Source organism: Semicossyphus pulcher, unplaced genomic scaffold, assembly GCF_022749685.1.
Source record: "Semicossyphus pulcher isolate SPU_LCO1_2020_fin unplaced genomic scaffold, fSemPul1.0.p SCAF_11, whole genome shotgun sequence".
NCBI classification, from domain to species: Eukaryota; Metazoa; Chordata; class Actinopteri; order Labriformes; family Labridae; genus Semicossyphus; species Semicossyphus pulcher.
In genome coordinates, this window is record NW_027211615.1 from 6,704,332 (window position 1) to 6,717,802 (window position 13,471).

The 13,471-nt window shown below is 48.9% G+C and overlaps 26 non-coding genes across 26 annotated transcripts; 9 read left to right on the forward strand and 17 right to left on the reverse strand.

Annotated features, from left to right (window-relative positions):
• The first annotated feature begins 616 nt into the window (after positions 1–616).
• trnad-guc (transfer RNA aspartic acid (anticodon GUC)) lies at positions 617–688 on the forward strand. The gene has a single exon. It is a non-coding gene; the product is annotated as a tRNA-Asp (tRNA).
• A 420-nt stretch (positions 689–1,108) lies between these two features.
• Positions 1,109–1,181, reverse strand: trnav-aac (transfer RNA valine (anticodon AAC)). The gene has a single exon. It is a non-coding gene; the product is annotated as a tRNA-Val (tRNA).
• Positions 1,182–1,394: 213 nt separating this feature from the next.
• trnav-cac (transfer RNA valine (anticodon CAC)) lies at positions 1,395–1,467 on the reverse strand. The gene has a single exon. It is a non-coding gene; the product is annotated as a tRNA-Val (tRNA).
• Positions 1,468–2,139: 672 nt separating this feature from the next.
• On the forward strand, positions 2,140–2,211 carry trnad-guc (transfer RNA aspartic acid (anticodon GUC)). The gene has a single exon. It is a non-coding gene; the product is annotated as a tRNA-Asp (tRNA).
• A 420-nt stretch (positions 2,212–2,631) lies between these two features.
• trnav-aac (transfer RNA valine (anticodon AAC)) lies at positions 2,632–2,704 on the reverse strand. Its single transcript has one exon. It is a non-coding gene; the product is annotated as a tRNA-Val (tRNA).
• Positions 2,705–2,917: 213 nt separating this feature from the next.
• Positions 2,918–2,990, reverse strand: trnav-cac (transfer RNA valine (anticodon CAC)). Its single transcript has one exon. It is a non-coding gene; the product is annotated as a tRNA-Val (tRNA).
• A 672-nt stretch (positions 2,991–3,662) lies between these two features.
• On the forward strand, positions 3,663–3,734 carry trnad-guc (transfer RNA aspartic acid (anticodon GUC)). Its single transcript has one exon. It is a non-coding gene; the product is annotated as a tRNA-Asp (tRNA).
• A 420-nt stretch (positions 3,735–4,154) lies between these two features.
• On the reverse strand, positions 4,155–4,227 carry trnav-aac (transfer RNA valine (anticodon AAC)). The gene has a single exon. It is a non-coding gene; the product is annotated as a tRNA-Val (tRNA).
• A 712-nt stretch (positions 4,228–4,939) lies between these two features.
• trnad-guc (transfer RNA aspartic acid (anticodon GUC)) lies at positions 4,940–5,011 on the forward strand. The gene has a single exon. It is a non-coding gene; the product is annotated as a tRNA-Asp (tRNA).
• A 420-nt stretch (positions 5,012–5,431) lies between these two features.
• On the reverse strand, positions 5,432–5,504 carry trnav-aac (transfer RNA valine (anticodon AAC)). Its single transcript has one exon. It is a non-coding gene; the product is annotated as a tRNA-Val (tRNA).
• Positions 5,505–5,717: 213 nt separating this feature from the next.
• trnav-cac (transfer RNA valine (anticodon CAC)) lies at positions 5,718–5,790 on the reverse strand. The gene has a single exon. It is a non-coding gene; the product is annotated as a tRNA-Val (tRNA).
• A 672-nt stretch (positions 5,791–6,462) lies between these two features.
• trnad-guc (transfer RNA aspartic acid (anticodon GUC)) lies at positions 6,463–6,534 on the forward strand. Its single transcript has one exon. It is a non-coding gene; the product is annotated as a tRNA-Asp (tRNA).
• A 420-nt stretch (positions 6,535–6,954) lies between these two features.
• On the reverse strand, positions 6,955–7,027 carry trnav-aac (transfer RNA valine (anticodon AAC)). Its single transcript has one exon. It is a non-coding gene; the product is annotated as a tRNA-Val (tRNA).
• A 213-nt stretch (positions 7,028–7,240) lies between these two features.
• Positions 7,241–7,313, reverse strand: trnav-cac (transfer RNA valine (anticodon CAC)). Its single transcript has one exon. It is a non-coding gene; the product is annotated as a tRNA-Val (tRNA).
• Positions 7,314–7,985: 672 nt separating this feature from the next.
• Positions 7,986–8,057, forward strand: trnad-guc (transfer RNA aspartic acid (anticodon GUC)). Its single transcript has one exon. It is a non-coding gene; the product is annotated as a tRNA-Asp (tRNA).
• A 420-nt stretch (positions 8,058–8,477) lies between these two features.
• trnav-aac (transfer RNA valine (anticodon AAC)) lies at positions 8,478–8,550 on the reverse strand. The gene has a single exon. It is a non-coding gene; the product is annotated as a tRNA-Val (tRNA).
• Positions 8,551–8,763: 213 nt separating this feature from the next.
• Positions 8,764–8,836, reverse strand: trnav-cac (transfer RNA valine (anticodon CAC)). The gene has a single exon. It is a non-coding gene; the product is annotated as a tRNA-Val (tRNA).
• Positions 8,837–9,508: 672 nt separating this feature from the next.
• trnad-guc (transfer RNA aspartic acid (anticodon GUC)) lies at positions 9,509–9,580 on the forward strand. Its single transcript has one exon. It is a non-coding gene; the product is annotated as a tRNA-Asp (tRNA).
• A 420-nt stretch (positions 9,581–10,000) lies between these two features.
• trnav-aac (transfer RNA valine (anticodon AAC)) lies at positions 10,001–10,073 on the reverse strand. Its single transcript has one exon. It is a non-coding gene; the product is annotated as a tRNA-Val (tRNA).
• A 213-nt stretch (positions 10,074–10,286) lies between these two features.
• trnav-cac (transfer RNA valine (anticodon CAC)) lies at positions 10,287–10,359 on the reverse strand. Its single transcript has one exon. It is a non-coding gene; the product is annotated as a tRNA-Val (tRNA).
• Positions 10,360–11,031: 672 nt separating this feature from the next.
• Positions 11,032–11,103, forward strand: trnad-guc (transfer RNA aspartic acid (anticodon GUC)). The gene has a single exon. It is a non-coding gene; the product is annotated as a tRNA-Asp (tRNA).
• Positions 11,104–11,523: 420 nt separating this feature from the next.
• On the reverse strand, positions 11,524–11,596 carry trnav-aac (transfer RNA valine (anticodon AAC)). Its single transcript has one exon. It is a non-coding gene; the product is annotated as a tRNA-Val (tRNA).
• Positions 11,597–11,809: 213 nt separating this feature from the next.
• trnav-cac (transfer RNA valine (anticodon CAC)) lies at positions 11,810–11,882 on the reverse strand. The gene has a single exon. It is a non-coding gene; the product is annotated as a tRNA-Val (tRNA).
• A 672-nt stretch (positions 11,883–12,554) lies between these two features.
• On the forward strand, positions 12,555–12,626 carry trnad-guc (transfer RNA aspartic acid (anticodon GUC)). The gene has a single exon. It is a non-coding gene; the product is annotated as a tRNA-Asp (tRNA).
• Positions 12,627–13,032: 406 nt separating this feature from the next.
• On the reverse strand, positions 13,033–13,105 carry trnav-aac (transfer RNA valine (anticodon AAC)). Its single transcript has one exon. It is a non-coding gene; the product is annotated as a tRNA-Val (tRNA).
• Positions 13,106–13,318: 213 nt separating this feature from the next.
• On the reverse strand, positions 13,319–13,391 carry trnav-cac (transfer RNA valine (anticodon CAC)). Its single transcript has one exon. It is a non-coding gene; the product is annotated as a tRNA-Val (tRNA).
• Positions 13,392–13,471: the final 80 nt, after the last annotated feature.

Below are 13,471 nucleotides of genomic sequence, written 5' to 3' on the forward strand. Positions count from 1 at the left end.
GTGACTCCCGATGCAGCGCCCGGATGACTTCAACTCAGTATTGGGGAATATCAACCGGCTACACTAGCTGCGACTGTGCCAAACATAAAGTGCTTTGCGTAGTGTCCAGCCAGGGTAATAGGACACTGGACCTGCCGTATGCCAGCGTAGAAGGAGTCACACGGCACACGATAGCCCTACCTCCCCTTGGCCGATCAGATCAAACCTCTGCACCTCTGTCAGCCTCTACTCCAGCAGCAGCCTGTGTCGCAAAGGAAACTAATGAGGCTCTGTAGAGGTGCGCTGAAGCAACAAACTGGGACGTGCCAAACCAAAGGTGGGATTTGAAGATCTGGATTGGTTTTGCCAGATGCCCATTACTCGGCCTATGTTGACCTGGACGGGTTAGGTAACACTGTGAGAGTCATGTTCTTTGATTTCCCCATTGCTTTGCTGGTAGATGCTCCCTTGGTTTCCTGGATTGTGGACCGTATGACTGTTTGACCACAGTATGTAAGACTGAAAGGGTGCAATCCAGGAAAACTGGGCAAATATGAGCTTTACCGCTGCATGTTCCTGGCAAACACTGGAGCGCCGCCATCAGGCCGTTCAAGTGCCGAAATGTCTGACACCGCAGTCCTCGTTAGTATAGTGGACAGTATCTCCGCCTGTCACGCGGAAGACCGGGGTTCGATTCCCCGACGGGGAGAGTAAAGTTTTCTACCGGCGGCTGCTTATTCACCAAGAAAGACTGAGGCATAAAGCTCGTCCTTGTGTCCAGCTGAGGTGAGTGTAGTTCAACCTTCCCCACACCAATTGAGACAGAAAATGAAATTGGCCTGGAAGAAGTCGGCAAAATACCCTAAGTGAAAGACGATGAGAAATAGAGGTCGTCAAAGTCAACTTCTCAGTCCCCTTGGCCTTCTGCCTCTTTTGCTCCAAACTTAGATTGATTTCTTCTCGCATATAATCAACGCCCGCTAAAATGCGTCCGGTCAATACTACTCAGACTACAAGAGGTAAGCGGAATACCTCTGACAACACAACTGTTGTCCTTGGAATACAGATTCTGCATATGAATGGACATATCTGTTTATTCATTTTAGGCAGAAAAAGGAGCAAAGAAAGATGTTTCCGCCCGGTTTCGAACCGGGGACCTTTCGCGTGTTAGGCGAACGTGATAACCACTACACACCGGAAACAGACAAATTAGGGTGTGGGCAAATGCTTGCTGTAATGCGCTTGCTTTCTGAACTCAAAATACTTGAAATGCTGGAAAACAAGTTATTTTGAGGTGAGTGTCTACCCGCTGATGACTATTCACCAAGAATGACAAAAGTACTAAGCAGCAACAAGCAGCGTATCTTTCTGCACAAACTTCCCTATTTGCAATCTGAAAAAGCAACACAGTCAACTGTTTCCGCCCGGTTTCGGACCGGGGACCTTTCGCGTGTGAGGCGAACGTGATGACCACTACACTACGGAAACGGTCAGCGACAATCTGCACACTTGGTCCAAGATTCTTGTCGTGCACTCAATCACTGGTGACTCCCGATGCAGCGCCCGGATGACTTCAACTCAGTATTGGGGAATATCAACCGGCTACACTAGCTGCGACTGTGCCAAACATAAAGTGCTTTGCGTAGCGTCCAGCCAGGGTAATAGGACACTGGACCTGCCGTATGCCAGCGTAGAAGGAGTCACACGGCACACGATAGCCCTACCTCCCCTTGGCCGATCAGATCAAACCTCTGCACCTCTGTCAGCCTCTACTCCAGCAGCAGCCTGTGTCGCAAAGGAAACTAATGAGGCTCTGTAGAGGTGCGCTGAAGCAACAAACTGGGACGTGCCAAACCAAAGGTGGGATTTGAAGATCTGGATTGGTTTTGCCAGATGCCCATTACTCGGCCTATGTTGACCTGGACGGGTTAGGTAACACTGTGAGAGTCATGTTCTTTGATTTCCCCATTGCTTTGCTGGTAGATGCTCCCTTGGTTTCCTGGATTGTGGACCGTATGACTGTTTGACCACAGTATGTAAGACTGAAAGGGTGCAATCCAGGAAAACTGGGCAAATATGAGCTTTACCGCTGCATGTTCCTGGCAAACACTGGAGCGCCGCCATCAGGCCGTTCAAGTGCCGAAATGTCTGACACCGCAGTCCTCGTTAGTATAGTGGACAGTATCTCCGCCTGTCACGCGGAAGACCGGGGTTCGATTCCCCGACGGGGAGAGTAAAGTTTTCTACCGGCGGCTGCTTATTCACCAAGAAAGACTGAGGCATAAAGCTCGTCCTTGTGTCCAGCTGAGGTGAGTGTAGTTCAACCTTCCCCACACCAATTGAGACAGAAAATGAAATTGGCCTGGAAGAAGTCGGCAAAATACCCTAAGTGAAAGACGATGAGAAATAGAGGTCGTCAAAGTCAACTTCTCAGTCCCCTTGGCCTTCTGCCTCTTTTGCTCCAAACTTAGATTGATTTCTTCTCGCATATAATCAACGCCCGCTAAAATGCGTCCGGTCAATACTACTCAGACTACAAGAGGTAAGCGGAATACCTCTGACAACACAACTGTTGTCCTTGGAATACAGATTCTGCATATGAATGGACATATCTGTTTATTCATTTTAGGCAGAAAAAGGAGCAAAGAAAGATGTTTCCGCCCGGTTTCGAACCGGGGACCTTTCGCGTGTTAGGCGAACGTGATAACCACTACACTACCGAAACAGACAAAATAGGGTGTGGGCAAATGCTTGCTGTAATGCGCTTGCTTTCTGAACTCAAAATACTTGAAATGCTGGAAAACAAGTTATTTTGAGGTGAGTGTCTACCCGCTGATGACTATTCACCAAGAATGACAAAAGTACTAAGCAGCAACAAGCAGCGTATCTTTCTGCACAAACTTCCCTATTTGCAATCTGAAAAAGCAACACAGTCAACTGTTTCCGCCCGGTTTCGAACCGGGGACCTTTCGCGTGTGAGGCGAACGTGATGACCACTACACTACGGAAACGGTCAGCGACAATCTGCACACTTGGTCCAAGATTCTTGTCGTGCACTCAATCACTGGTGACTCCCGATGCAGCGCCCGGATGACTTCAACTCAGTATTGGGGAATATCAACCGGCTACACTAGCTGCGACTGTGCCAAACATAAAGTGCTTTGCGTAGCGTCCAGCCAGGGTAATAGGACACTGGACCTGCCGTATGCCAGCGTAGAAGGAGTCACACGGCACACGATAGCCCTACCTCCCCTTGGCCGATCAGATCAAACCTCTGCACCTCTGTCAGCCTCTACTCCAGCAGCAGCCTGTGTCGCAAAGGAAACTAATGAGGCTCTGTAGAGGTGCGCTGAAGCAACAAACTGGGACGTGCCAAACCAAAGGTGGGATTTGAAGATCTGGATTGGTTTTGCCAGATGCCCATTACTCGGCCTATGTTGACCTGGACGGGTTAGGTAACACTGTGAGAGTCATGTTCTTTGATTTCCCCATTGCTTTGCTGGTAGATGCTCCCTTGGTTTCCTGGATTGTGGACCGTATGACTGTTTGACCACAGTATGTAAGACTGAAAGGGTGCAATCCAGGAAAACTGGGCAAATATGAGCTTTACCGCTGCATGTTCCTGGCAAACACTGGAGCGCCGCCATCAGGCCGTTCAAGTGCCGAAATGTCTGACACCGCAGTCCTCGTTAGTATAGTGGACAGTATCTCCGCCTGTCACGCGGAAGACCGGGGTTCGATTCCCCGACGGGGAGAGTAAAGTTTTCTACCGGCGGCTGCTTATTCACCAAGAAAGACTGAGGCATAAAGCTCGTCCTTGTGTCCAGCTGAGGTGAGTGTAGTTCAACCTTCCCCACACCAATTGAGACAGAAAATGAAATTGGCCTGGAAGAAGTCGGCAAAATACCCTAAGTGAAAGACGATGAGAAATAGAGGTCGTCAAAGTCAACTTCTCAGTCCCCTTGGCCTTCTGCCTCTTTTGCTCCAAACTTAGATTGATTTCTTCTCGCATATAATCAACGCCCGCTAAAATGCGTCCGGTCAATACTACTCAGACTACAAGAGGTAAGCGGAATACCTCTGACAACACAACTGTTGTCCTTGGAATACAGATTCTGCATATGAATGGACATATCTGTTTATTCATTTTAGGCAGAAAAAGGAGCAAAGAAAGATGTTTCCGCCCGGTTTCGAACCGGGGACCTTTCGCGTGTTAGGCGAACGTGATAACCACTACACTACGGAAACAGGTGTGAGGCGAACGTGATGACCACTACACTACGGAAACGGTCAGCGACAATCTGCACACTTGGTCCAAGATTCTTGTCGTGCACTCAATCACTGGTGACTCCCGATGCAGCGCCCGGATGACTTCAACTCAGTATTGAGGAATATCAACCGGCTACACTAGCTGCGACTGTGCCAAACATAAAGTGCTTTGCGTAGCGTCCAGCCAGGGTAATAGGACACTGGACCTGCCGTATGCCAGCGTAGAAGGAGTCACACGGCACACGATAGCCCTACCTCCCCTTGGCCGATCAGATCAAACCTCTGCACCTCTGTCAGCCTCTACTCCAGCAGCAGCCTGTGTCGCAAAGGAAACTAATGAGGCTCTGTAGAGGTGCGCTGAAGCAACAAACTGGGACGTGCCAAACCAAAGGTGGGATTTGAAGATCTGGATTGGTTTTGCCAGATGCCCATTACTCGGCCTATGTTGACCTGGACGGGTTAGGTAACACTGTGAGAGTCATGTTCTTTGATTTCCCCATTGCTTTGCTGGTAGATGCTCCCTTGGTTTCCTGGATTGTGGACCGTATGACTGTTTGACCACAGTATGTAAGACTGAAAGGGTGCAATCCAGGAAAACTGGGCAAATATGAGCTTTACCGCTGCATGTTCCTGGCAAACACTGGAGCGCCGCCATCAGGCCGTTCAAGTGCCGAAATGTCTGACACCGCAGTCCTCGTTAGTATAGTGGACAGTATCTCCGCCTGTCACGCGGAAGACCGGGGTTCGATTCCCCGACGGGGAGAGTAAAGTTTTCTACCGGCGGCTGCTTATTCACCAAGAAAGACTGAGGCATAAAGCTCGTCCTTGTGTCCAGCTGAGGTGAGTGTAGTTCAACCTTCCCCACACCAATTGAGACAGAAAATGAAATTGGCCTGGAAGAAGTCGGCAAAATACCCTAAGTGAAAGACGATGAGAAATAGAGGTCGTCAAAGTCAACTTCTCAGTCCCCTTGGCCTTCTGCCTCTTTTGCTCCAAACTTAGATTGATTTCTTCTCGCATATAATCAACGCCCGCTAAAATGCGTCCGGTCAATACTACTCAGACTACAAGAGGTAAGCGGAATACCTCTGACAACACAACTGTTGTCCTTGGAATACAGATTCTGCATATGAATGGACATATCTGTTTATTCATTTTAGGCAGAAAAAGGAGCAAAGAAAGATGTTTCCGCCCGGTTTCGAACCGGGGACCTTTCGCGTGTTAGGCGAACGTGATAACCACTACACTACCGAAACAGACAAAATAGGGTGTGGGCAAATGCTTGCTGTAATGCGCTTGCTTTCTGAACTCAAAATACTTGAAATGCTGGAAAACAAGTTATTTTGAGGTGAGTGTCTACCCGCTGATGACTATTCACCAAGAATGACAAAAGTACTAAGCAGCAACAAGCAGCGTATCTTTCTGCACAAACTTCCCTATTTGCAATCTGAAAAAGCAACACAGTCAACTGTTTCCGCCCGGTTTCGGACCGGGGACCTTTCGCGTGTGAGGCGAACGTGATGACCACTACACTACGGAAACGGTCAGCGACAATCTGCACACTTGGTCCAAGATTCTTGTCGTGCACTCAATCACTGGTGACTCCCGATGCAGCGCCCGGATGACTTCAACTCAGTATTGAGGAATATCAACCGGCTACACTAGCTGCGACTGTGCCAAACATAAAGTGCTTTGCGTAGCGTCCAGCCAGGGTAATAGGACACTGGACCTGCCGTATGCCAGCGTAGAAGGAGTCACACGGCACACGATAGCCCTACCTCCCCTTGGCCGATCAGATCAAACCTCTGCACCTCTGTCAGCCTCTACTCCAGCAGCAGCCTGTGTCGCAAAGGAAACTAATGAGGCTCTGTAGAGGTGCGCTGAAGCAACAAACTGGGACGTGCCAAACCAAAGGTGGGATTTGAAGATCTGGATTGGTTTTGCCAGATGCCCATTACTCGGCCTATGTTGACCTGGACGGGTTAGGTAACACTGTGAGAGTCATGTTCTTTGATTTCCCCATTGCTTTGCTGGTAGATGCTCCCTTGGTTTCCTGGATTGTGGACCGTATGACTGTTTGACCACAGTATGTAAGACTGAAAGGGTGCAATCCAGGAAAACTGGGCAAATATGAGCTTTACCGCTGCATGTTCCTGGCAAACACTGGAGCGCCGCCATCAGGCCGTTCAAGTGCCGAAATGTCTGACACCGCAGTCCTCGTTAGTATAGTGGACAGTATCTCCGCCTGTCACGCGGAAGACCGGGGTTCGATTCCCCGACGGGGAGAGTAAAGTTTTCTACCGGCGGCTGCTTATTCACCAAGAAAGACTGAGGCATAAAGCTCGTCCTTGTGTCCAGCTGAGGTGAGTGTAGTTCAACCTTCCCCACACCAATTGAGACAGAAAATGAAATTGGCCTGGAAGAAGTCGGCAAAATACCCTAAGTGAAAGACGATGAGAAATAGAGGTCGTCAAAGTCAACTTCTCAGTCCCCTTGGCCTTCTGCCTCTTTTGCTCCAAACTTAGATTGATTTCTTCTCGCATATAATCAACGCCCGCTAAAATGCGTCCGGTCAATACTACTCAGACTACAAGAGGTAAGCGGAATACCTCTGACAACACAACTGTTGTCCTTGGAATACAGATTCTGCATATGAATGGACATATCTGTTTATTCATTTTAGGCAGAAAAAGGAGCAAAGAAAGATGTTTCCGCCCGGTTTCGAACCGGGGACCTTTCGCGTGTTAGGCGAACGTGATAACCACTACACTACCGAAACAGACAAAATAGGGTGTGGGCAAATGCTTGCTGTAATGCGCTTGCTTTCTGAACTCAAAATACTTGAAATGCTGGAAAACAAGTTATTTTGAGGTGAGTGTCTACCCGCTGATGACTATTCACCAAGAATGACAAAAGTACTAAGCAGCAACAAGCAGCGTATCTTTCTGCACAAACTTCCCTATTTGCAATCTGAAAAAGCAACACAGTCAACTGTTTCCGCCCGGTTTCGAACCGGGGACCTTTCGCGTGTGAGGCGAACGTGATGACCACTACACTACGGAAACGGTCAGCGACAATCTGCACACTTGGTCCAAGATTCTTGTCGTGCACTCAATCACTGGTGACTCCCGATGCAGCGCCCGGATGACTTCAACTCAGTATTGGGGAATATCAACCGGCTACACTAGCTGCGACTGTGCCAAACATAAAGTGCTTTGCGTAGCGTCCAGCCAGGGTAATAGGACACTGGACCTGCCGTATGCCAGCGTAGAAGGAGTCACACGGCACACGATAGCCCTACCTCCCCTTGGCCGATCAGATCAAACCTCTGCACCTCTGTCAGCCTCTACTCCAGCAGCAGCCTGTGTCGCAAAGGAAACTAATGAGGCTCTGTAGAGGTGCGCTGAAGCAACAAACTGGGACGTGCCAAACCAAAGGTGGGATTTGAAGATCTGGATTGGTTTTGCCAGATGCCCATTACTCGGCCTATGTTGACCTGGACGGGTTAGGTAACACTGTGAGAGTCATGTTCTTTGATTTCCCCATTGCTTTGCTGGTAGATGCTCCCTTGGTTTCCTGGATTGTGGACTGTATGACTGTTTGACCACAGTATGTAAGACTGAAAGGGTGCAATCCAGGAAAACTGGGCAAATATGAGCTTTACCGCTGCATGTTCCTGGCAAACACTGGAGCGCCGCCATCAGGCCGTTCAAGTGCCGAAATGTCTGACACCGCAGTCCTCGTTAGTATAGTGGACAGTATCTCCGCCTGTCACGCGGAAGACCGGGGTTCGATTCCCCGACGGGGAGAGTAAAGTTTTCTACCGGCGGCTGCTTATTCACCAAGAAAGACTGAGGCATAAAGCTCGTCCTTGTGTCCAGCTGAGGTGAGTGTAGTTCAACCTTCCCCACACCAATTGAGACAGAAAATGAAATTGGCCTGGAAGAAGTCGGCAAAATACCCTAAGTGAAAGACGATGAGAAATAGAGGTCGTCAAAGTCAACTTCTCAGTCCCCTTGGCCTTCTGCCTCTTTTGCTCCAAACTTAGATTGATTTCTTCTCGCATATAATCAACGCCCGCTAAAATGCGTCCGGTCAATACTACTCAGACTACAAGAGGTAAGCGGAATACCTCTGACAACACAACTGTTGTCCTTGGAATACAGATTCTGCATATGAATGGACATATCTGTTTATTCATTTTAGGCAGAAAAAGGAGCAAAGAAAGATGTTTCCGCCCGGTTTCGAACCGGGGACCTTTCGCGTGTTAGGCGAACGTGATAACCACTACACTACCGAAACAGACAAAATAGGGTGTGGGCAAATGCTTGCTGTAATGCGCTTGCTTTCTGAACTCAAAATACTTGAAATGCTGGAAAACAAGTTATTTTGAGGTGAGTGTCTACCCGCTGATGACTATTCACCAAGAATGACAAAAGTACTAAGCAGCAACAAGCAGCGTATCTTTCTGCACAAACTTCTCTATTTGCAATCTGAAAAAGCAACACAGTCAACTGTTTCCGCCCGGTTTCGGACCGGGGACCTTTCGCGTGTGAGGCGAACGTGATGACCACTACACTACGGAAACGGTCAGCGACAATCTGCACACTTGGTCCAAGATTCTTGTCGTGCACTCAATCACTGGTGACTCCCGATGCAGCGCCCGGATGACTTCAACTCAGTATTGGGGAATATCAACCGGCTACACTAGCTGCGACTGTGCCAAACATGAAGTGCTTTGCGTAGCGTCCAGCCAGGGTAATAGGACACTGGACCTGCCGTATGCCAGCGTAGAAGGAGTCACACGGCACACGATAGCCCTACCTCCCCTTGGCCGATCAGATCAAACCTCTGCACCTCTGTCAGCCTCTACTCCAGCAGCAGCCTGTGTCGCAAAGGAAACTAATGAGGCTCTGTAGAGGTGCGCTGAAGCAACAAACTGGGACGTGCCAAACCAAAGGTGGGATTTGAAGATCTGGATTGGTTTTGCCAGATGCCCATTACTCGGCCTATGTTGACCTGGACGGGTTAGGTAACACTGTGAGAGTCATGTTCTTTGATTTCCCCATTGCTTTGCAGGTAGATGCTCCCTTGGTTTCCTGGATTGTGGACCGTATGACTGTTTGACCACAGTATGTAAGACTGAAAGGGTGCAATCCAGGAAAACTGGGCAAATATGAGCTTTACCGCTGCATGTTCCTGGCAAACACTGGAGCGCCGCCATCAGGCCGTTCAAGTGCCGAAATGTCTGACACCGCAGTCCTCGTTAGTATAGTGGACAGTATCTCCGCCTGTCACGCGGAAGACCGGGGTTCGATTCCCCGACGGGGAGAGTAAAGTTTTCTACCGGCGGCTGCTTATTCACCAAGAAAGACTGAGGCATAAAGCTCGTCCTTGTGTCCAGCTGAGGTGAGTGTAGTTCAACCTTCCCCACACCAATTGAGACAGAAAATGAAATTGGCCTGGAAGAAGTCGGCAAAATACCCTAAGTGAAAGACGATGAGAAATAGAGGTCGTCAAAGTCAACTTCTCAGTCCCCTTGGCCTTCTGCCTCTTTTGCTCCAAACTTAGATTGATTTCTTCTCGCATATAATCAACGCCCGCTAAAATGCGTCCGGTCAATACTACTCAGACTACAAGAGGTAAGCGGAATACCTCTGACAACACAACTGTTGTCCTTGGAATACAGATTCTGCATATGAATGGACATATCTGTTTATTCATTTTAGGCAGAAAAAGGAGCAAAGAAAGATGTTTCCGCCCGGTTTCGAACCGGGGACCTTTCGCGTGTTAGGCGAACGTGATAACCACTACACTACGGAAACAGACAAATTAGGGTGTGGGCAAATGCTTGCTGTAATGCGCTTGCTTTCTGAACTCAAAATACTTGAAATGCTGGAAAACAAGTTATTTTGAGGTGAGTGTCTACCCGCTGATGACTATTCACCAAGAATGACAAAAGTACTAAGCAGCAACAAGCAGCGTATCTTTCTGCACAAACTTCCCTATTTGCAATCTGAAAAAGCAACACAGTCAACTGTTTCGGCCCGGTTTCGAACCGGGGACCTTTCGCGTGTGAGGCGAACGTGATGACCACTACACTACGGAAACGGTCAGCGACAATCTGCACACTTGGTCCAAGATTCTTGTCGTGCACTCAATCACTGGTGACTCCCGATGCAGCGCCCGGATGACTTCAACTCAGTATTGGGGAATATCAACCGGCTACACTAGCTGCGACTGTGCCAAACATAAAGTGCTTTGCGTAGCGTCCAGCCAGGGTAATAGGACACTGGACCTGCCGTATGCCAGCGTAGAAGGAGTCACACGGCACACGATAGCCCTACCTCCCCTTGGCCGATCAGATCAAACCTCTGCACCTCTGTCAGCCTCTACTCCAGCAGCAGCCTGTGTCGCAAAGGAAACTAATGAGGCTCTGTAGAGGTGCGCTGAAGCAACAAACTGGGACGTGCCAAACCAAAGGTGGGATTTGAAGATCTGGATTGGTTTTGCCAGATGCCCATTACTCGGCCTATGTTGACCTGGACGGGTTAGGTAACACTGTGAGAGTCATGTTCTTTGATTTCCCCATTGCTTTGCTGGTAGATGCTCCCTTGGTTTCCTGGATTGTGGACCGTATGACTGTTTGACCACAGTATGTAAGACTGAAAGGGTGCAATCCAGGAAAACTGGGCAAATATGAGCTTTACCGCTGCATGTTCCTGGCAAACACTGGAGCGCCGCCATCAGGCCGTTCAAGTGCCGAAATGTCTGACACCGCAGTCCTCGTTAGTATAGTGGACAGTATCTCCGCCTGTCACGCGGAAGACCGGGGTTCGATTCCCCGACGGGGAGAGTAAAGTTTTCTACCGGCGGCTGCTTATTCACCAAGAAAGACTGAGGCATAAAGCTCGTCCTTGTGTCCAGCTGAGGTGAGTGTAGTTCAACCTTCCCCACACCAATTGAGACAGAAAATGAAATTGGCCTGGAAGAAGTCGGCAAAATACCCTAAGTGAAAGACGATGAGAAATAGAGGTCGTCAAAGTCAACTTCTCAGTCCCCTTGGCCTTCTGCCTCTTTTGCTCCAAACTTAGATTGATTTCTTCTCGCATATAATCAACGCCCGCTAAAATGCGTCCGGTCAATACTACTCAGACTACAAGAGGTAAGCGGAATACCTCTGACAACACAACTGTTGTCCTTGGAATACAGATTCTGCATATGAATGGACATATCTGTTTATTCATTTTAGGCAGAAAAAGGAGCAAAGAAAGATGTTTCCGCCCGGTTTCGAACCGGGGACCTTTCGCGTGTTAGGCGAACGTGATAACCACTACACTACGGAAACAGACAAAATAGGGTGTGGGCAAATGCTTGCTGTAATGCGCTTGCTTTCTGAACTCAAAATACTTGAAATGCTGGAAAACAAGTTATTTTGAGGTGAGTGTCTACCCGCTGATGACTATTCACCAAGAATGACAAAAGTACTAAGCAGCAACAAGCAGCGTATCTTTCTGCACAAACTTCCCTATTTGCAATCTGAAAAAGCAACACAGTCAACTGTTTCCGCCCGGTTTCGGACCGGGGACCTTTCGCGTGTGAGGCGAACGTGATGACCACTACACTACGGAAACGGTCAGCGACAATCTGCACACTTGGTCCAAGATTCTTGTCGTGCACTCAATCACTGGTGACTCCCGATGCAGCGCCCGGATGACTTCAACTCAGTATTGAGGAATATCAACCGGCTACACTAGCTGCGACTGTGCCAAACATAAAGTGCTTTGCGTAGCGTCCAGCCAGGGTAATAGGACACTGGACCTGCCGTATGCCAGCGTAGAAGGAGTCACACGGCACACGATAGCCCTACCTCCCCTTGGCCGATCAGATCAAACCTCTGCACCTCTGTCAGCCTCTACTCCAGCAGCAGCCTGTGTCGCAAAGGAAACTAATGAGGCTCTGTAGAGGTGCGCTGAAGCAACAAACTGGGACGTGCCAAACCAAAGGTGGGATTTGAAGATCTGGATTGGTTTTGCCAGATGCCCATTACTCGGCCTATGTTGACCTGGACGGGTTAGGTAACACTGTGAGAGTCATGTTCTTTGATTTCCCCATTGCTTTGCTGGTAGATGCTCCCTTGGTTTCCTGGATTGTGGACCGTATGACTGTTTGACCACAGTATGTAAGACTGAAAGGGTGCAATCCAGGAAAACTGGGCAAATATGAGCTTTACCGCTGCATGTTCCTGGCAAACACTGGAGCACCGCCATCAGGCCGTTCAAGTGCCGAAATGTCTGACACCGCAGTCCTCGTTAGTATAGTGGACAGTATCTCCGCCTGTCACGCGGAAGACCGGGGTTCGATTCCCCGACGGGGAGAGTAAAGTTTTCTACCGGCGGCTGCTTATTCACCAAGAAAGACTGAGGCATAAAGCTCGTCCTTGTGTCCAGCTGAGGTGAGTGTAGTTCAACCTTCCCCACACCAATTGAGACAGAAAATGAAATTGGCCTGGAAGAAGTCGGTGAAAGACGATGAGAAATAGAGGTCGTCAAAGTCAACTTCTCAGTCCCCTTGGCCTTCTGCCTCTTTTGCTCCAAACTTAGATTGATTTCTTCTCGCATATAATCAACGCCCGCTAAAATGCGTCCGGTCAATACTACTCAGACTACAAGAGGTAAGCGGAATACCTCTGACAACACAACTGTTGTCCTTGGAATACAGATTCTGCATATGAATGGACATATCTGTTTATTCATTTTAGGCAGAAAAAGGAGCAAAGAAAGATGTTTCCGCCCGGTTTCGAACCGGGGACCTTTCGCGTGTTAGGCGAACGTGATAACCACTACACACCGGAAACAGACAAATTAGGGTGTGGGCAAATGCTTGCTGTAATGCGCTTGCTTTCTGAACTCAAAATACTTGAAATGCTGGAAAACAAGTTATTTTGAGGTGAGTGTCTACCCGCTGATGACTATTCACCAAGAATGACAAAAGTACTAAGCAGCAACAAGCAGCGTATCTTTCTGCACAAACTTCCCTATTTGCAATCTGAAAAAGCAACACAGTCAACTGTTTCCGCCCGGTTTCGGACCGGGGACCTTTCGCGTGTGAGGCGAACGTGATGACCACTACACTACGGAAACGGTCAGCGACAATCTGCACACTTGGTCCAAGATTCTTGTCGTGCACTCAATCACTGGTGACTCCCGATGCAGCGCCCGGA